The 22,177-nt window shown below is 44.1% G+C and overlaps 1 protein-coding gene across 8 annotated transcripts in view; it reads right to left on the bottom strand.

Annotated features, from left to right (window-relative positions):
• The window catches only part of FAM13B (family with sequence similarity 13 member B), a 119,117-nt gene extending 99,834 nt beyond the window's left edge, over positions 1–19,283 (bottom strand). For 3 of the 8 annotated variants that reach the window (XM_017500954.2, XM_037728649.1, XM_037728650.1), the window contains exon 1: positions 1,055–1,350. The gene's annotated coding sequence lies outside the window, so the exon portion shown is untranslated. Of the gene's footprint in view, positions 1–1,054; positions 1,357–16,034; positions 16,178–18,769 lie in introns of those variants that run through there. The other 5 variants (XM_017500950.2, XM_017500953.2, XM_017500958.2 and 2 more) reach the window with 3 other exon arrangements.
• Between the last annotated feature and the right edge of the window lie 2,894 nt (positions 19,284–22,177).

Raw genomic sequence — 22,177 nt, 5'->3', positions numbered from 1 at the left:
ATACAAATAATTACCAGTTCGTTCAATTCCATCAAGCACTTAGTAAATGCACACTACCTGTGAGAAAACCAGGCCAACAAGCATTTCAAGATTACCCAAAAAGGAGGGTTGAAAAGTCTCACACTTACCCAGCTGTAGAAAGACAAATAATTCAAAACCACCCTTTAATATCTGTCTCTATAAACAAGTGCACAACACCAGTTAATGTTAGTCTGCATTACTGGCAACGATTCCGGCTACCATTTTAGATTATCAGCTCCTTCAGAATAAGGTAAAAGCCCAACCTTTTTCATTGATCAGAAGGAGAAACGTGGAACCAAATGAAAGAATGCACCGTCTTTCTAAAAGTCGGTTTGGTTTTAACCGACTATAAACAGAATGGGCTTAACAGTTTCCCACTGCGCAAATGTGCCAACCGATTTCAGTTCCTACAGCCTCATCTAGGAAGCCAAGCTGCCATGTGAAATGCTGTACAAAGTGTCCCCCTCCAGCCTGGCCTATCCAGAGTGCATTCTAGACAAGGCCCCAGTGCATCAACAGCCCAATTTTGGCTATATTCTCGGAGCGATTTAAGGAAGTCCGCAACCACTCATCTCACGTGACCTTAAAAAGGGGCGCAATAGAGCCCAGAATAAACCACACTCCTTTTAATTCTGCATCAACTTCACTGCCCAGCATGACGGAAGTGGGCGGGGAAGAGGCGCAGCGCCAGCGGGCAGGAGAGGTCAGCAAAGAAACATGGGGTGTCGCGCCATCTCTAGAGGGGCTGGGAGGTGAGTGGCACTCCCGCTCAAGGCACTGCAGCCTTTGCAAATCCAAGGTTGCCACACCCCCCCAGCAGCCAGAGGCACGGCTTCATCTTCCTCTTTCTCCAGCGGAAAGGGGGACCTCTCCACGGAACGCCCCACCTGCTGGAGTCCTCCACACCCCGAAACGCAACACCCGGGAGCAGGCGCGGGTGGGAGGCGGCGCTGGGGGGGCAGCAGGACTGGAAGGTCCGCGGCGACCTGCAACCCGCGCATGCGCAGATCCTGGCACCCGCCCGTTTACCTACCGTTGGAACCACGAAGCCCCGTTCCCTGGCCGCGGCCGCTTCTCCAGGACCCGCGGCGACTGCAAGAGAGCGAGAACTGAGGCCCCAGGTGGCTCCGCGGCCGGGAAGCCTCTTCCTGGGGCGGCCGCTGACGGGAGGTTAAAGCGACGGCTGTGGCGCGGGGCCAGCCCGGTAAGCGACCCCCGGATACCCCCGGCGGTGGTGGCAGCGGAGACGCGGAAGAGACGGCGGGAGTGTCGACTGAGGCGGTGGCTGAGGTGCACAGCCTCCCTAACGGCCAGCGGGAGGAGAGCGGCGGGCGGAGGCCGGGCCGGACGTGACGTGCGTGGGAGGGGGCGGGGCTGGACGCGGGCGGGGGCGGGGCGGCGAGTGTCCCCACCCCCACAGCGTCCCGGGCCGCGGCCCTGGGTCCTTCGGGCTTGAGGCCTGCGGTTTCTCTCCTACCCCAAATTTGGGCTCCTGAGTTAGGGTGCGAGCAGCCAGGCGTGGGCCCGGGGCGGGTTGTGGGGGTCCTCGGTTTGGGGAGGCTGGGAAGCAGAGAGGACACTGGGGAGAGGACGTAGGAAGGATAAAGGGAAAATCCGGAACACAGAGATCGCTTCTGGTCTCTGCTGAGGGAGCCATGCCCCTCCCTGCAGGCGGCCAGAAAAACCCAGAGCGCCCATATCCAGGTGAGGAGCACAGAGACCTGAACAGAAAACCGCGGGGGAAGCTATTCCCAGAGATGTGGGTTACATCCGGGACTACGGGGGTGCACCTGCGTCCTGCCCGCCCCCACCCTACCCCTTCACCTAAGAACCTGACCTAGACTCCAGACAGACCACTGAGGCTTGGGCGCCAAGACAGTCTGGGATTGTGGAAGTCAGTCGGCTGTGGGCTCACAGGGAGCTTCGTATACTAAAATCAGCCAGCTACGGAGACAGAGCTGAAAGGAGGCAGAAAGAATGAGCTCTCTGAACTTACAAGTTGGTACTTGTTCCCATCATCTTTGCCGAGAGAAAAATAAGAAAAAAAAAAAAAAAAGTTGGTATTTGTTTGCATAGCTACCCAGACCATCCCTACAACTCCCTTGAGCTCACAAAAATATGATTTTTCAGCCAATCTCTTCTTTTTATAGACTCTTAAGGGCTTTGGGATTTTCCATTTGGACTCCTTGACGGCCTGTAGATCAATACCTGCACAAAAAATAGCAGCCACCACAATTCAGTTGTTCCCCACCTGCCTGAGCTGGAAGTCAGTAACCTGGAAAATGTAAAACAAGAACCCTCATTGAACTTGGGACAAGATTTGAAAAAAAGTCACCCTATGAAATGATCTGTAAATGGGCTACAGAGGCCAGAGTGGCTCCACATTTCATCAGAGAGACTAAACTATCTGTAACCTAAGTGTCACATGCCCAGTGATGCTGTCATAACAGAAGGGTGGGATCCACAAAGAGTCTAAAACCAGCAGAATCTGAATAAGAATGTTCTGTGAGGCTCACACTCTGCCCAGGAACAAGGTAACTGATTTTAATGACCAGGACCAATACTCTCAGGGCAGTTAAATCTTAATGCAGATTCACTCATTCAACAGATACTTAGTGAATACTGTATTCTAGTCTCTGAAGATACATCAGTAAATCCCTGCCTTCGTGGAGTTTATATCCTAGCAAACCTAAATTCTGGATATCGTAGATATCCTTTAAGAGCATACAAAGGCCTATACTCTGATTTCAAACTCAGCCAGTAGCCTTTCCATCATTCAGGGAGTCTCTAGAATAAATCCACACACCCAGTAAGAAAAAATTGTCCAAGGCACATGTCTAGGACAAGTTATACTAGCTGTACAGTTTTTGTCAATTCATATCATGGTTTATAAATCAGACACTGTTCACTGGATTGAATTAAGTTGTTTTATCCAAATTAATTTCTCAGAGCCTGATTAAACTTGAGTGAAGGGAAATATAAGTTTCCAAGTCTGCCAAACAGGATCAACAGAGCCTGATTTCAGAGCAGCCCGGAGAAGATGCAGCCTGTGCATTTACCTTGTATCTCTCTTTAAATATCTTTTTTTTTTTTTTTTGAGACAGTGTCTCCCTTTTGTTGCCCAGGCTAGAGTGCAGTAGTGCAATCTTGGCTCACTGCAACCTCCACCTCCTAGGTCAAGCGATTCTCCTGCCTCAGCCTCCGGAGTAGCTGGGATTACAGGCATGCGCCACCACGCCCGGCCAATTTTTGTATTTTTAGTAGAGAGGGGGTTTCTCCATGTTGGTCAGGTTGGTCTCAAACTCTCGACCTCAGGTGATCCACCCAACTCAGTCTAAATATCTTAAATGAAAGCTTTACCTGTGATTCCATGCTTGGAGAACAGGAGCAATATGATTGCTTCAAAATCTTTATCATAAGTGAGTAAAAGTCATAAGAGAGTAAATCTGAAGAGAGTTAATACTCACTTCAACCTGCCCCACACATGCAACACAGGCTCTTGTTGACATAACTGACTGTAATACTTTGCTCTGAATATGAAACCTAAAATACAAGCTCCCAGAGGGAAGGACTCCTTTGCTTTTTTTTTTTTTTTTTTTTTTTGGAGACAGGGTCTGGTTCTGTCACCCAGGCTGGAGTGCAGTGGTATGATCTCGGCTCACTGCAACCACCGCCTCCCAGGTTCAAACGATTCTGCTGCCTCAGCCTCCCAAAAGCTGGGACTACAGGCATGCACCACCACACATGGCTAATTTTTGTATTTTTAGTGGAGACAGGGTTTCACCATGTTGGCCAGACTGGTCTTGAACTCCTGACCTCAGATGATCCACCACCCACCCACCTCTGCCTCCCAGGGTGTTGGGATTACAGGTGTGAACCACCACACCCAGTCTTTTTTCTTGTGTGTGTGTGTGTGTGTGTGTGTCTGTGTGAGACAAGGTCTTGTTCTGTCACCCAGGCTGAGGTGCAGTGTCTGGATTATGGCTCAATGTAGCCTCATCCCCCTGGCCTCCAGCAATGTTCCTACCTTAGCCTCCTGGGTAGCTGGGACTACAGCTACATGCCACCATGCCCCGCTAATTTTTTTTTTATTTTTTTAGAGATGGGTTTCCCTACCTTGCCCAGGCCTGTCTTGAACTCCTGGCCTCAAGTGATCCTCCCACCTCGGCCTCCCAAAGTGCTGGGATTACAGGTGTGAGCCATCACCCCCAGCCTCCCTTGCATTTTTATACCCTACCCCCAAAGTATGGGATCTCAAAAAACAAATGAATTGATCAATGACCATTTTCCCCCTGAAAAACTCAAGAACATATCCTTGGAAGATATAGTCTCTAGATCCCACTTAATATAAAACCAGTATGTTTGGCCGGGTGCGGTGGCTCACGCCTGTAATCCCAGTACTTTGGGAGGCTGAGATGGGTGGATCACGAGGTCAAGAGATCGAGACCATCCTGGTCAACATGGTGAAACCCCGTCTCTACTAAAAATACAAAAAAAAAAATCAGCTGGGCCTGGTGGTGCGTGCCTGTAATCCCAGTTACTCAGGAGGCTGAGGCAGGAGAATTGCCTGAACCCAGGAGGTGGAGGTTGCGGTGAGCCGAGATCGCGCCATTGCACTCCAACCTGGGTAACAAGAGTGAAACTCCGTCTCAAAAAAAAAACCAGTATGTTCAACACAGGGGGCACATGGGCTATAATTCAAAACAAACAAACACAAGCTTTTATTTTTTATCTTTTGCAATGCCTTTCAACTTGAGTGGTGGCAGTAGATCTGTCATGTACCTAATTTAAAACTCAGTTTCCATGAGTTTTTAGGGGTTCTGTGGTCTCCTTAGGAATAGAGTCCTATGGTCACTGAGTCACAGAGAGTGAAACCTCTTCCTCTTTTTCAGCTGGGAACAGTTGTCTCATTGCTTGCCCTAAAGAGAGGACCATAGTCATCTTTATCTTTAACCTGCCTAGTCTTTCTCCTCCCAGCCCAACTAACCAGAACCAAATCTTGGGGAGGTGGGGAAAAGAACGGAGCAGGAAATTTGTTAACTTTGTATAATGGTTTGACACTCCCTGGGCATGGTAGATGCTTAAAACTGACTTTTTTTTTTTTCATGGATACCTCAGAGACCACCACCATTCTGCTTCTCTGGTGGTTTCTCCCCCATAATTCTGTTGATCTAAACATAAAGCTATTTTGGCAGTTTTTCCACATACCTCCAACTACTTGTCTGTTGAAACCTGAGCATCTCTGTAAAGGCCCTGTCATATAGGATCTGAGATGCCTCTCACACCCATTTGCAAATGACCCTTTATTGTGGTACAAGGTTGTGCACTCTGTATCCTAGGAGGTGCCATTCACATCATCCTCACTGTAGTTTTGTATGTTAGTTATTTTGATGATTTTCCAGCAGGTGGCAGTAAAGTGTTTTTTCCAAACTAAATTGCAATTACTTCCCAGTAGATGGAAGCAGTGTCTGGATGAAGGAGAGCTTTTTTCTCACGGTGCTGCTGTGTTAGCCTAGTGGCAGCTCTGTATGGCTCACACCTGGTCCACAGGAAGCCCTCACGCAAATAAACTTGGGAGTACAGGCAAATCTCAGTGCAGATTTAACATTCCTCTGCACTGCTGCCGAAACAGCCGTCAGCCTGTGGGAGTCAGACACAGGCCCATTGTGCCCCTCGGACAACAAGAGATACAGGTCAAGTGCTCTGGGCACTTCCACTGAAGGCCCACTCCCTCGATTTGAGGTAAAAGGCAGGTAGGCACCTGTGGTAAGAATCACAGCTTACCAGCAACAGTCTCCAAAGACACTGTCCTCAATAATTCTAATTTGGCCTTTTATAACTAAATAACTGTGAGTATTTAATCTACCTGCTTTGTCTAAATCCTCTGAAATTTCTAGAGGAGGTCTATCTCAGAAATCACTTTAGTTTCTTGGTGGGTGGAGGGAAGAAGTTGGTTTCTTTTGTTCTATCTTGTTGCTTCAGTTAAAACTGGTTCTCAACTGCGACAATTTTGGGGGACCATGTCTGCAGACATTTTTGGGGGTTTTTTAACATTGTTTTTCTTCTGAATTCTGGATCTGCTAAATGCAGACATTTTTTATTGTCGGCACTAGAGAGGTGCTATTGGCTGGTGGGTAAGGGTCAAGGATACTGATAAACATGCTTTATGGCACAGGACAGCCCCTACAGCAAAGAACAGCAATTCTGTTTGTTACAGAGATGAGAGAATACCTCACTAAAAGAATACTTCAAAATTACATTACTTTTTCTTTTTTCCTACAAATTCTTTCCTTGTAGATGGAGATGTCACATTTCAATATATCAATAAAGTCATAAATAGCATTTCAGATAGCTATTTGGCCAGGATGAGAAGTGACTGGTATAGACGAAGCCTTTGTGTTTCTAAGATTCCCTCTGGAGATGCGGTCATGCCAGGAAAATTACTACTTGAGATAAGATTGTTATTTATTTGCAAGATGACTTTTAAGCCTGGAAAACAAGCATTCTATCCAGCTCATCCAAACAAAGGCATTATGCCTCTCAGAAATAAGTCATGAGTCACATCACTGTAGAAGGAATATATCTTTGCTCCAACCTGGACTGCATTCTAGATGCCAGGGAGGACCTCAGCATATCTGCCTCCCCAAGGTCTCCAGTGTCACTGGAATGAGACTTGAAGTCAGGAAGTAGCTGTCTCTTTACTCACTTTACAGATGGCTAACAATGCCATCACTATTCACAGAGAATGCAAATGGGTTCTTCCCTCCTTTACATGAGTTTGATTAAATTCAGCTTTTCCAGATGTAGCAGGATGTTGAGCCCATCTCTTGCACCATCAGTAAGGAAACTTTTAATCACCTGTCCTCCTTACCCTTACTGATCTCCCTGAGCAAGGCTGTTAGAGTGCTAGCATATAGATTAACTTGTGTTCAGTCAAGGCTGCCTTATCTTGTTTAATACAATGTTAATAAGAAACTGGAGCCACCCTAGCCAGCAAGAGCCAAATTCTGTCCCCACCAATTCTGTCACTTAAAAGTAAAATAGATACAGCAAACATCCCAAGTTCCAGTTCTAGCCCTGTTACTAGAGTTGTGACTCTGGTCAAGTTACTTAATGTAGTTGTACCCTAGAGTCCCCATTAGTCAAATAGGGAAACCAAGACTTAAATGAATTGGTAAGCATAAAAGTGCTTTATAAGCCATATACTACAATTTTTTCACTTCCCTCTCCTGTACTGCTTTCAGAGGCCTAGAGAACAATCTGAAAATGTCCTGCTTTCATATCTAGAATTTTATTGCTAGGAATGAGGCCCAGTGTGAAAACCTCTCTTGACAGAAGTTGCCAAATCTTTGTCTATTTGTAAATGAAAACCAAACAACCAATAAGAATTTCCTAAACTCTCAGTGCTATTTTTAAGATCTTCTGAACCTTGTAACTTACAATAAATACAAGCACACCTCTTCCCCAGTTAGAAGCATATTTACACTGCCCATTTGTAGAACAAGATATAACTATAAATAGGGATGGAGAGCCATCATTACATGCGGTTTTGTATGCAGGGAAAAACAACTGCATATGGAGATGAGATTGTGACTACTCTGATTCTCACAGAGCAGTAAATGCTATCAAATTCAGTCAAACTCAGCTAATTAATTTTCTCTTTCTTGAGGTAGTCTCTTCTATTGGGAAGAAAGGAAGGACAAAAAAAACCATCAAATTTAAATCCTCTGATAAAGGAGAAGCAACTCACCATTAGAGAGATGTATTGCTGGCTCTTCCAAGACATGGAATGGAAATCCTTCTGTGCCACTTTGCCTAGGCCCATTGTGCCAGTGTGCAAGAATGTGTGTTTTTCATAAACAGAAAAATATTACTAGCTGCAAAGAGAAGAAACTGTTCCAGGGTGTACAAATCCCACGCCAACCTCTAAAATAATGGCAAATACTGTTCTGATCTTAGCAACCCAGAATAACCTTTGTGCCATTTACTTATTCGACACATATTTCTTGGGCAGCTATTATGGGTCAGGCACTATGCTAGGGTACATGATCATGATCTCTGCCCTGGAAAAGCTTCATCTTACATATCTCTGGAATAAAATCTTTTTGTGGAATAGAACCAAAGTTAACATAATGTGGATTTCAGCTTCTGTATTCACTCACAGAGCCACTGGTGCCTGTCACATCCAGTTTGGAGAGCTGGAACAATTGACAGTAAGTCTCATCTTTGCCAAGTCCACATATTTGGCCTGATAACTTAGAATTCAGTGTATCAAAATAATGTAAGCCAATACTATCATCAGCTATAAGACTAATTTGTTTTAGCTTCTTTATTAAATTTCTATAATCAGCTAGATATTTTTTCCACAATCAGAACTTTTATTGTTAAAAATAAATAAATAACAAAGAATAAATATCCCTCTCTCTTCTTACATCTGCCTGTATCTATATAGGGGAAAGAAAAAAGTTCTCAGAGATTCAATGAGAGTATGACCTTCACAAAATCATGAACTTTCTGCTGCCTTTTTAACCAGAAATCCAGGCAGGAGGGTCTCACCATTTTTGCATACCCTACCTGTTCCTTAGAGGAACCAACTTTTTTCCCCTTCAAGATAAGATCTTGCTTTCTCTCCCAGGTTGGGGTGTAGTGGCCCAGTCATAGCTCTCTGAAGCCTCGATATCCCACACTCAAACAATCCTCCCACCTCAGCCTCCCCAGTAACTGGGACCACAGGCATGGGCCACCATGCCCAGCTTTTTTTTTTTTTTTTTTTTTGTAGAGACATATTCTCACTATATTGCCCAGGCTGGCCTCTAACTCCTGAGCTTAAGAGATCCTCCCACCTCAGCCTCCCAAAGTGCTGGGATTACAGGCGTGAGCCAGCGTTCCCAGCCTTCAGGCACCTTTCATTCAGACCACATTTTCTGTGGCAAACTCACAACGCCAATGTTTGCAGATTGCAACCTAACTACAGCTTTATTTTTTACCAAGCATTTACACCTAACTGCTCTTTTCCACTAATTTGCAGAAACATTTAATGTTTTCTGAATCCCCAAGCTCATCAGCAGAGAGGCTCCAAAACATGAAAGTATATATCCCTATTTTAGGCCTTCATGGAAAGAAACCAACTTTTGTACACAGAGAGAAACGTGATCGTTATTATGCACGTGTCTTATCCCTGTTACAGTGTAGCACTCTATCCTACATAAGTGTCTTACTAAAAACAAGTACCATAAAAGCACTTATTGAAAAAACAAGTAGCCCATAGTTTAAATCTATTGCTTTTTAATAAAGTTTTGCTATTTGTTTCTTCTTGTTTGCTTTATATGTATTGTTTCTCTACTTGGAAACACTGATACTTCTTACTCATAAATCAAAAAATTACGTATTGAGCATCTAACAATAGGTGCCAGGTTCTGTGCTAAGTGCCAGAGACAGCAGTGAGTATGCTAGACATGATTCCTGTCCTGTGGTAAAGACAGTGTAATTATGCCATGCCGTGGCAGACTCCCACTTATTGCTTAATAAGCCTAAATTCAGCTTAGATGCCCAGAGTGTCACTTTAGGAAGCTTTCTGGACCTCACCTAGGTTGAATAAGTCATCCCTATTCTGTGGATCCCTGGCATATTGCCCAGATATCAAATTGGTGACCTCCTCAAAACTAGGAACTTTGAAGGGCTGCATCCTCAGCAGGAGAAAAAGAAAAAAAAAAAAAAAGACAAAAAAACCTGACCTACAGAGGGAAAGGTAAAGATACCTGTCTCCCCCTTAACTGTGGTTGGAGTTGTAAAAAAAGAAGAAAACTGAGAATTCCTAAACAAGTTTGCAAGCACACTGTAAAGGGCTAGAATTTCACACTACCTGTGTGACCTAGAAAACCCCAAGCTGAAAATTATTAAAGTGTTAGCTTTAGTGCCCCCAGGCACCTGGTATAAGCAAAAGTAAATAATCTCTGAAATCCTACAGATACAGTTACAAGGAATATGGCCTAAAATAAAATTTAGTGATTAAATATTACTAAAAACACAAGGAAATAACTTCAAAATAAAACCTGCAATTGCGGCCGGGCGTGGTGGCTCACACCTGTAATCCAAGCACTTTGGAGGCCAAGGCGGGCGGATCACCTGAGGTCAGGAGTTCAAGACCAGCCTGACCAACATGGTGAAACCCCATCTTTTAAAAAAAAAAAAAAAAACTGCAATAGCATGCATAAGGATTCAACAAATGTCTACTTAGAGTTCAAGAAGGAGATAACAGAGTGGAGGGAAGGCAATATTCAAAGAAATAGTAGCTGAACATTTTCCAGAATTGATGGTAAATATCCTAAATTCTAGAAGACCAAAAGTTGCCATGGTGAAAAGTATAAAATGCACACATAAAGATTAGTACCCAGAGAGAAAGAAAAGGGATCTTAAAATTAGGCAGCAAGAAAAGACATTAGACGGGGTGCGGTAGCTCATGCCTGTAATCCCCGCACTCTGGGAGACCAAGGTGAGCGGATTGACTGAGGTCGGGAGTTCAAGGCCAGCCTGATCAACATGGCAAAACCCCATCTCTACTAAAAATGCAAAAATTATCCAGGTGTGGTGGCACACACCTATAATCCCAGCTACTCAGGAGGCTGAGGCAGGAGAATCACTTGAACCCGGGAGGTGAGCATTTTGCAGTGAGCCAAAATCACGCCACTGCACTCCAGCCTGGGTGACAGAGTGAGACTCTCAAAAAAAGAAAGAAAAGACACTAAAAAATCTTCAAATAAAAGATAATCTGGCTGTTATACATAAAGATAAAGATGGCTATCGTAGGCAGGATAACGATGTCCCAAAGATGTCCACATTCTATTCCCTAGAACCTGTGAATATGTTAGGGCACATAACAAATGGAAAGAAAGGTTCTAGGCAGAATTAAAGTTGCTCAACTGACCCAGAGATGGAGAGATAATCCTGGATTATCTGGGTGGGCCCAATGTAATCACACGGGCCTCTGTAAATAGAAGAGGAAGGCAGAAGACACTGGAGAGACTGGATATGAGAATAACTCAATCTGCCATTGCTGGCTTTGAAAATGAATGAAGGCCATGATCAGGGAATGTGGACAACCTCTAGAAGGTAGGAAAGGCAAGCAAACAGATTCTTTCCAATAGACCCCTAGATATTCCTCTAGGAGCCTGATTTTAGCCCAGTTAGACCCATGTCAGACTTCTGACATACAGAACTATAAGATAATAAATTTGTATTGTGGTTTTTAAATTTTTTTTTTTTTTTTTGGGATGGAGTTTCGCTCGTTACCCAGGCTGGAGTGCAATGGCGCGATCTCAGCTCACCGCAACCTCCGCCTCCTGGGTTCAGGCAATTCTCCTGCCTCAGCCTCCTGAGTAGCTGGGATTACAGGCACACACCACCATGCCCAGCTAATTTTTTGTATTTTTAGTAGAGACGGGGTTTCACCATGCTGACCAGGTTGGTCTCGATCTCTTGACCTCGTGATCCACCCGCCTCAGCCTCCCAAAGTGCTGGGATTACAGGCTTGAGCCACTGCGCCCGGCCTAAAAATTTTTAAATAATCTTTTTATTTTGGAATAACTTTAGGCTTACAGAAAAGTTGCAAAAGATAGTACAGAGTTCCAAGCTTCCCCTAATGCCTTTAAACACACACACACACACACACACACACACACGCACGCACCAGAAAACCAAAGAAACAAAAAACAAAACTCTAGAGCAGTTTTAGGTTCACAGCAAAATTGAGCAGAAAGTACCATTTCCCATATACCCATTGCCTCCCACATACAATTCTGTGTTGTTTGAGCTACTAAGTTTGTGGTTAATTTGTTACAGCAATTTAAAAAAAAAAAAAAAAAGAACTAAACAATGACAAATGGCATTTTGGAGTAGAGGGAGAGAGAGGTAGATAATTTAGAGATGCACATATACATGGTAAAACACTAAAGAAAAAAAACATTAATCCAAAATTCAATCTAATTGTTACTTATAGTGGAGGGTACAGAACATACAGGTGTGACCCCCGTACCTCCAGAAACACAGTCCAGTAGCCTATAAGAAGCCTCTAAATGAACTAGAAAAAAGAATTATTTTCTAAGCAGATAATTAGAAAAATGATATATCCATTGGGTAGGAACCAGCGTTATGGACCCTCAGTCTAGCAGCAGATAGTGTCTTTGTACCCAAGGAAAAAGCTCCATTCTTTAGGAGGCAAATTCCTCTCCCCTTGGAAAGGCATCTTTGTGCAGTGGCCAAATTTTACCTGCATGCTGGCAGACCCCCTAGGACCTTCAGAGCTTTTGTAATATCCTAGTTCTCAAGCCAAGTACAAGGTACATGGGGTTTGTTTTTCATAATTATTTTTCAAATTGTATATATGCATTACATCCTCTCTCATATATCACAATTTTTTTAAAAGTATTTAGCAATGTGATGAAATTTATCACTGTACCCCATGCAGACCTTTGCCACTACCTCAGTGCCAGTCGCCTTCTGACTACAATCTAAAATTCAGAGAGAATTCTGAAGGATATTAGAGTGATACTATTTTTTTTAGGCAGAGTCTCGCTCCTTCGCCCAGGCTAGAGTGCGGTGGCGAGATCTTGGCTCACTGCAACCTCCACCTCCCATGTTCAAGCGATTCACATGCTTCAGCCACCCAAATAGCTGGAATTACAGGCATATACCACCATGCCTGACTAATTTTTGTATTTTTAGTAGAGACGGGGTTTCACTATGTTGGCCAGGCTGGTATCAAGCTCCTGGCCTTAAGTGATCCATCCACCTCGGCCTCCCAAAATGTTGGGATTACAGGCGTGAGCCACCGCACCCAGCTTTAGTGTTAAACATTTTTTTTTCTTTTTTTTTTCTTTTGGAGACGGAGTCTTGCTCTGTCGCCAGGCTGGAGTGCAGTGGTGCAATCTCGGCTCATTGCAACCTCCGCCTCCTGGGTTCAAGCAATTCTTCCGCCTCAGCCTCCCGTAGCTGGGACCACAGGCGCGTGCCACAACGTCTGGCTAATTTTTGTATTTTTAGTAGAGACGGGGTTTCCTCATGTTGGCCAGGATGGTCTCGATCTCTTGACCTCGTGATCCACCCACCTCGGCCTCCCAAAGTGCTAGGATTACAGGCATGAGCCACTGCGCCCAGCCAAGAGTGATACATTTCTTAATTCCATGAAACCTCTTTTCATTTGGAGTAAATTACCCAGGAAAACAGGATTTTCCTTCTGTCAGCCTCCATTCCTATCTTCACTAAGTTTTGTTTATTTTCTCACTCAGATATTGTCCACAGTGGTGGGAGCTAAATGTGCAAACTACAGAGAAATTTGTGGGTACTTATAACCCAAGAAAGCTTCCTAAAACCTAAAGAAAAATTTCATTATTAGGGACCCAGAATATCTGATAAAAATCTGACATGCTTGGCCAAGCACAGTGGCTCATGTCTGTAATCTCAGCACTTTGGGAGGCACACGTCAGGGGACTGCCTGAGACTAGGAGTTCAAGGTCAACTTGGGCATCAAAGTGAGCCCTCTTCTCTACAAAAATAATTTTTGTTTTTTTGAGGCAGAGTCTCACTCTGTCGCACAGGCTGGAATGTAGTTGCACAATCTCAGCCCACTGCAACCTCTGCCTCCTGGGTTCAAGCTATTCTCCTGCCTCAGCCTCCTGAGTAGCTGGGATTATAGGCGCATGTCACCATGCCCAACTAATTTTTGTATTTTTGGTAGAGATGGGGCTTCACCATGTTGGCCAGGATGGTCTCGAACTCCTGACCTCGTGATCTACCCACCTCGGCCTCCCAGAGTTCTGAGATTACAGGTGTGAGCCACCGCGCCTGGCAAAATAAAATAAATTTAAACATTAGCCCGGGGTCGTGGTATGTGCCCATAGTCCTAGCTTCTTGGGAGGCTTAGGTGAGGGGATCGCTTGAGTCCAGGAGTTCAAGGCTGCAGTGAACTATGATCATTCAACTGTACTCCGGCCTGGGTGACAGTGGAGACCCTGCCTCAAAACAAATAAAAACAAAACAAAATAAAATTTGACATGTCAACCTGAAAGGAAGCAAAGAGGTAGAAAGAACTTGGAAGGTTCTATGCCAGCCCTGCCATCTTGAACTCTGAGATACTACAACTCAGAGATTGCCTTGCCTCTTTCAAAGAAGCCCAAGACCTTTCTTTTTTTTAAATAGAGGACCTTGGCTGGGCCTGATGGCTCATGCCTGTAATCCCAACACTTTGAAGGATAAGGTAGGTGGATCACCTGAGGTCAGGAGTTCGAGACCAGGCTGGCCAACGTAGTGAAACCCCATCTCTACTAAAAAAATACAAAAATCAGCTGGGCGTGGTGGCGAGTGCCTGTAATTCTAGCTACTCAGGAGGCGGAGACAGGAGAATTGCTTGAACCGGGAGGCCACCATGGCACTCCAGCCTGGGCAACAGAGTGAGACTCAGTCTCAAAAATAAAACAAAATAAGGGCCTTGGATAGGACAAGACTACAGAAACACCTGTTAACCTCTCCTATGCAGTCCTACTGTCTTCAGAAGGGGTTTATTGGTCCAAAAATCCAAGCCCCAAACCATGAAGTGAAAGTTTTGATTCTTAAATACAAGCTCTTCCCACCCTTCCAGACCCCAAAACTGCTGTCTCTACCCAACCATGATGTTGAGTCTAGGCAAGTACTTACAGAAGGCCTTTCGGATAGTCTAAATTCACATCTTCACCATTTTGTTAAATTGTTTTTACAAATACAAAAATAATACATATTTGTTCCTGGTTTTTGGCACTAAAAAATTATAATAGTCATTGGGAAAATTCAAAGATTTAGAAGAATAAAGAAAAGCATATGTAGCATATTAGTGGGGAGAAAAAGAATGAAAAGCAAAACTATCTCTTCACCCTAATCTTACCCTACTTCCCCCAAAAGTAAACCTTGCAAAATATATCCTCTCAAACTTCTTTTCATACATTTATAAAATACATACACACAATTATCTTTCTTTTTTTTTTTTTTTTGAGACGGAGTTTCACTCTTGTTACCCAGGCTGGAGTGCAATGGCCCAATCTCGGCTCACCGTCACCTCCGCCTCCCAAGTTCAGGCAATTCTCCTGCCTCAGCCTCCTGAGTAGCTGGGATTACAGGCACGCGCCACCACACCCAGCTAATTTTTTTTGTATTTTTAGCAGAGACGAGGTTGACCAGGATGGTCTAGATCTCTTGACCTCGTGATCCACCCGCCTCGGCCTCCCAAAGTGCTGGGATTACAGGCGTGAGCCACCGCGCCCGGCCAATTATCTTTCTTTTAATATAAATAGGATCATGGTATAATACTCTAAATATGCCTTTACACATATTATTCCATAGAAATATGTCCATATTAGCAAATTTGTTTCCAGTTTTCACTATGAAAAACAGTACTACAATATGTTTATATACTCATGTACATTTATGTAGAACAGATTCCTGGAAACAAAATTGCTGAATTAAAGAGTAACAAATTTGAAATTTAATAGATATTACCAAATCTACCTCCAAAAAGGCTTTTTAAAAATATGAGAATGACTATTTGCTTAAACTTTCACTAAAAATGGACTTTATGTATATTTTTAGCCAATCTAATGAACAAAAACAATGGCACACATTATCGAGCTTGCATTTCTCTAATTACAAGTGCAGCTGAGTGTTATGCTTCCCGCCAGTTGTATTACTTAGTCAGTGAATTGTCTGTCCATTTCCATTGCCTATTTTTCTGCTTGCAGTGTCTTCACTTTCATCACAAAAGCAGCTACTATATAGTGAGCACTTGACTGTGCTGGTCCCTACACTATGTATTTTTAAATAAATAATTTCTTAAAACAACCCATTTTACAGGTAAGAAATGTGAGAACCATATAGCAACGAAACTCAAACTCTGGTCTACTTTACTCTAAAACCTGCAACATTCCCTGTATCACTACACCAAAAAGCTTCATTTTACCTAAATGTGGTAGGACCAAAGAAAAGTGACTCACCCAGACACTCAGCCCTGTAGATGATGGTTTCAGTCGGCAAGACTGGTAGGCTTTTTACCACCCTCTTCTTCGCTTCCAGAAAACGTGGTTGAAAACTGCCAAAAAGTCTGTTCAGGCAAACTTGGCTGCCTATTATCTGTGTCCTTAGAGATAAAGAACCAGCCCTCAGTACAAGGGTCAAAGATAAAGAAAGTAGAAACAGCAAGAAACATGGAGGCCTTGGCCCCATTCCATCCATATCACAGTCAAGGCAGCAGACTGACGATGGTCTGAGAAGTCTGCCAGGGTTTCCAGACACCTCCCAAAACCCTCCTGCGAGGCTATAATTTAAACAAAAAAAACCTGAGGCACGGCAAACTCTTAATCACAGGCATGAGTAACAAAGTTTAAGGTCCGGCCTTTTATAAAATTCAAATAATTATTTTATAATCCTTTGATTAAGTAATCCAGATTGAAAGGTGTTCCTTACTCCAAGAATGTTAAGTAAAAAAAAATTAACTAATTAAAAAGAAATGAAAGGTGTTCCTAAGAATTTCACTTTTAGCCGGGCTTGGTGACTCCAGCTTGTAATTCCAGAGCTTTGGGAAGCTGAGGTGGGTGGATCACTTGAGCCCAGGAGTTCAAGACCAGCCTGGGCAGTATGTCAAAACCCTTGCCTCTACCCAAAAAAATACAAAAATTAGCCAGGCATGGTGGCACACGCCTGTAGTCACAGCTACTCAGAAGGCTGAGGTGAGAGGATTACTTGAGTGTGGGGAGTCCAACCTTCATTGAGCCATGATTGTGCCACTGCATTCCAGCCCGGGTGACAGAGTGAGACCCTATCTCAAAAAAAAGAATTTCCGGCCAGGTGTGGTGGCTCACGCCGGTAATCCCAGCACTTTTGGAAGGCTGAAGCGGGTGGATCACCTGAGGTCAGTAGTTTGAGACCAGCCTAACCAACATGGTAAAACTGTCTCTACTAAAATACAAAATTAGCTTGGTGTGGTGTTGCATGCCTGTAATCCCATCTACTCAAGAAGCCGAGGCAGGAGAATCCCTTGAACCCAGGAGGCAGAGGTTGCAGTGAGCCAAGTTGTACCACTGCACTCCAGCCTGGGCGACAAGAGCGAAACTCCGCTTCAAAAAAAAAAAGAAAGAATTTCACTTTTGGTTTTTCTCAAATCTGATTAACCTAATGTGAAGTACAGGAAATGTACTTTTTCTGATTTATGATTCATATTGATCATAATCTTCCCAAGAAAGAAAGATGGAGTAAAGTATGTCTAAGAAACTACCAAACTCCCCTCTTTTCTCCTCAAAACATTAAGCACCTATGTGATAGGTTATTAATAGTCTGAAGCTCGGAGATTGATATATGGAGTCACATTAAACTACTCTTTCTACCTTCATATAATTAAAATTTTTCACCAGTTTTTCACCAGCACAGTGGCTCAAGCCTAGCCTGTAATCTCAACACTTTGGGCAGGAGAATTGCTGGAGTCCAGCAGTTCAAGACCAGACTGGGCAACATAGTGAGACCCTGTCTCTAAAAAAAAAAAAAAAAATGCAATAAAAAGTCACCCCCAAAAAAGTGCCAGGCCCTGGGCTAGGCACTGGGGTAGAACACAATGAGTAAAAAACAGTTCCTATTCTTTTGAGGAGCATAATCCCATTCGTTATCATGGCAACAGCTTACAAAGCACTTTCTCAAGTGTATTAAATGATCGTCCTGTAAATACATATTATAATCCCACGTTGATGTGGAAGCCTCCTACTTTTTACTATGCCTTTTCTTCCTGGTCTTTCATGTTTTCTGTGATTAATCTAGGGAGGGTCAGATCCCTGTCAGCTGGGGGTGGGAGGGGTGGAGTGAGACCAGGATGAAAAGACCTTTATCCTGTGGGTGGAGGCCTAAATGGGGTTAGTTTCAGGATATTTCAGACAAAATCATCAGAATCTTAAATGCCATAGGCAAGCTTTTAAACACTTAGAGTAAGCCTTTCACTTACAGATTCTTCCTTTGAATTCAGGGTGATTTCTTTATTTTTAGACAGTTAAACTGGGTCACAGAAAAAGAGCTCCTTCCCCAGAATTACATAGTAAAATGGCATGAAATGTTATTCCCTTCAACTCCCAGCATCTCATTCTGTGAAGTTCAACCATGAAAAGCAGGACTGATGCTTACAGCTAAATTTTGTTTCAAATCGGTTTGATCATCTACTCTTCAGAGTGACCGACCCAGGGAGCCCGTTCACCTCTGCAATGCTGTCTCCCTCAGCTCTCATAGCCCACAGAATCTGTTCTGCTTCAGTTCTCTCTTAGAAGCCTCTACTAATTTTTCCCCATGTGGTTGTAAAGTCCTATTCATACGTGCAATGTCCACTTCTTTACAAGTCAGCCCTGAAAAACTTCAGAGTTCAACCACACGAAATACACCCTCTTGGTTCTTTGTTTTCTAATTCTTAAGTGTGTAAAAAGCAGCATGAAGTTTATGGGCAAAAATTAGGCTGATTGTCAGAAACAAGCACTTGTCTATTATCCCCACTTCATCCACAATTACTTCATCTTCCCAGCCTTGTTTCCCTGTTTACATACAGCCTAGAATCTGGTGCTTCCTCCCTCCTTGCCAGGAATTTGATACAGATCTTGATGTAAAAGCAGGGCCAAAAATAAAAAATAAAAAGCAGGGCCAAGGGCTCTCCAAGTTCTTTCAGAAACACGGTAAACAATTGTTTGCTTGTCAAAGGACTTACATGGGCCACTACAGTGTAGACAATACAAATTCCCAGAATGGAGGTAAGCAAAATAGAAGACCATGGACAGAGGAAAGATGGCTGGAAGGAAGCCCCAGTTTTCCTCGCCACCCCTAAAACTTTGTGGGGGAGGTATAGAGGCAGTCAGCCTGACTCACAGCCTGTGCTTCTGCTCCCCGGCCAAAGAGGGTTCAGAAGTGAAGAGCTGCTAGATTCCAAGGTCCCAGGCTGACAAAAGTAATGGGATGTATTCATCCGAGAACGGGCAGGCTTTCCTTCCAGCTCCGGCTCATCAGGGTTTAAGTCAACTTCATCACATTCGTGTTCTCATTGCTAAGAATCCTAGGAGCTGACAGTGGGTTGGGGACAAGAACCAGGCTAGAAGACACCCTTAGAGCCCCAGGTAGAAGAACTGGCTCAAGATGCAGGCATCTGAGAAGAGGAAACAGATTTCCAAGAGTGGCTCCAAGCATTTCTGTAAGCACCACCTGTCACGAGGAAAAAAAACCCATTAGCCCTAAAACTAGCCCTCTCCACTTCCCAGCCTCTGAGAACGCCTAGTAATGAGAAGGGCAACCAATGAAACATGGGCTGAAAGCATTACCTCATCAGGGTGAGCCCCCATTGGCTGCAAAGACTCTGGGCCAGCCTTGCTTGCTAGTAAATTAACCCTTTTCAGGAACATAGAACTCCACGTGGGGCCCCTTCCCTCCCCCACTGCTCCATGTTTTCAAATTAGGAAAAGGGATAGATGGGGAACAATAGACCTTTCCCTAACATTTTTCTTAGGCATAGGTAGCTATACAATGGTTATGAGGAAGTTTGTATCCCCTCTCTTGAAAAAGTGCTCAGTGCCTTTTGAACCAAAATGGAGCCACCTGCAACAGATTGATAAATATGGGTTAGGTAGGAAGGGGCAGAGTGAATTATCAGTCGTTTTCTAAACCAACCATGGAATTGTCAGAGGGGCAAAGACCAAAAAGGGTAATAAAAATTAAAAACACCTTGGGAAAGGTTGGTAATAAATTGATCTTGGTTTCTGCAATTTTTCTTTTTTTTTTAAATACAGAGTTTCCCTCATGTTGCCCAGGCTGGAGTGCAATGGTACAATCTCTGCTCACCGCAACCTCCGCCTCCCAGGTTCAAGCAATTCTTCTGCCTCAGCCTCCTGAGTAGCTGAGAATACAGGCATGCACCACCATGCCCGGCTAAGTTTTTGTATTTTTAGTGGAAATGAAGTTTCTCCATGCTGGTCAGGCTGGTCTCCAACTCCTGACCTTAGGTGATCCGCCCACCTCAGCCTCCTAAAGTGCTGAGATTACATGTGAGAGCCATGGCACCTCTGCAACTTATTTTTTAAGGTTATCATCATAGCTACAGCCTCTATTTTCAATGCAAATTGCCGAAGATATGCTAATTTAAAAAAAAAAAAAAGGCAGGCCTGACACCAAGGCTCATGCCTATAATCCCAACACTTTGGAAGGCCAAGGCAGGTGGATCACGAGGTCAGGAGTTCGAGACCAGCCTGACCAACATGGTAAAGCCCTGTCTCTACTAAAAATACAAAAATTAGCCGGGTGTGGTGGCGTGCACCTGTAATCGCAGCTACTCGGAAGGCTGGAGAATGGCTTGAGCCCAGGAGGCAGAGGTTGCAGTGAGCTGATATTGCACCGTTGCACTCCAGCCTGAGCAACAGAGATATATTCCCAGCATCTAACCTGGTTCCTGGTACTCAAAATACATATTTTTTGGCTGGGCACAGTGGCTGATGCCTGTAATCTGAGCACTCTGGGAGGCTGAGGTGGGTGGATCACTTGAGGCCAGGTGTTCAAGATCAGCCTGGCCAACATGGTGAAACCCCATCTCTACTAAAATACAAAAATTAGCTGGGTATGATGGCAGGCACCTGTAATCTCAGCTACTTGGGAGGCTGAGGCAGGAGAAGCACTTGAACCTGGGAGGCAGAGGTTGCAGTGAGCCAAGACCATGCCATTGCACTCCAGCCTGGGCAACAAGAGCAAAACTCCATCTCAAAATAATAATAATAATAATATCATTGTCTTTTTATTTTCGGCCAGGTGCAGTGGCTCACGCCTGTAATCCCAGCACTTTGGGAGACCGAGGTGGGCAAATCATGAGGTCAAGAGATCAAGACCATCCTGGCCAACATGGCGAAACCCCGTCTCTACTAAAAATACAAAAATTAGCTGGATGTAGTGGCGCACCTGTAGTCCCAGCTACTCGGAAGTCTGAGGCAGGAGAATTGCTTGACCCCAGGAGGCAGAGGTTGCAGTGAACCAAGATTGCACCACTGCACTCCAGCCTGGCACCTGGCGACACAGCAAGACTCTGTCTAAAAAGTAAATAAATAAAAAATAAAAGTTAAAATGAAAGATTTTGCATCTATTGAGTTGTAGACTAAAAGACCTCTGGTAAAACTTGCCCTAGAGAAAAGACAAAGATACTGATGCTTAGGATTCCCCAGTGAACTAGCTAGGAGCTTATCTTAACCCTCTGGAGTGAAGCACACTATTCAACAAGCCATATCCAGATACAAAGAGCTTTTTAGTTCCTCATTATTAAGCATGAATGAACAGCCAAGCATCACTAGGCTTTTGAGAAAAGGCTCTGACGTTATAGATAAAAAGGAATTTAGAAGAAGAAATAAAATAGGAGACAAAAGTTTTAAAAATCGTAACCTGCCAGGTGCGGTGGCTCAAGCCTGTAATCCCAGCACTTTGGGAGGCCGAGGTGGGTGGATCACGAGGTCAAGAGATCGAGACCATCCTGGTCAACATGGTGAAACCCCGTCTCTACTAAAAATACAAAAACATTAGCTGGGCATGGTGGCACATGCCTGTAATCCCAGCTACTCAGGAGGTTGAAGCAGGAGAATTGCCTGAACCCAGGAGGCGAAGGTTGCGGTGAGCCGAGATCGCGCCATTGCACTCCATCCTGGGTAACAAGAGCGAAACTCCATCCCAAAAAAAATAAAAATAAAAATAAAAATAAGTAAAAATATAAATAAATAAATAAATGAAAATCGTATACTTAGAAAGTTAAAAGAAGATATTGCAATCATGAAATAAGAACAGACTACTATGAAAAAGGAATATTCAGGCCGGGTGTGGTGGTTCACACCTGTAATCCCAGTACTTTGGGAGGCTGAGGCGGACAGATCACCTGAGGTCTGGAGTTCGAGACCACCCTGGGCAATATGGCAAAACACCGTCTCTACTAAAAACACAAAAATTAGCCAGGTGTGGTGATGCAGCCTTGTAATCCCAGCTACTTGGGAGGCTGAGGCTGGAGAATCGCTTGAACCTGGTAGGCAGAGGTTGCAGTGAGCTGAGATTTGTAACACTGCATCCCAGTCTGGGTGACAGAGTGAGACTCCATCTCAAAAAA

This window comes from Cebus imitator, unplaced genomic scaffold (genome assembly GCF_001604975.1).
Source record: "Cebus imitator isolate Cc_AM_T3 unplaced genomic scaffold, Cebus_imitator-1.0 Scaffold274, whole genome shotgun sequence".
Lineage (NCBI taxonomy): Eukaryota > Metazoa > Chordata > Mammalia > Primates > Cebidae > Cebus > Cebus imitator.
The sequence above is the reverse complement of the archived record's forward strand: the minus strand, read 5'-3'. Positions and strand labels throughout refer to the sequence as shown.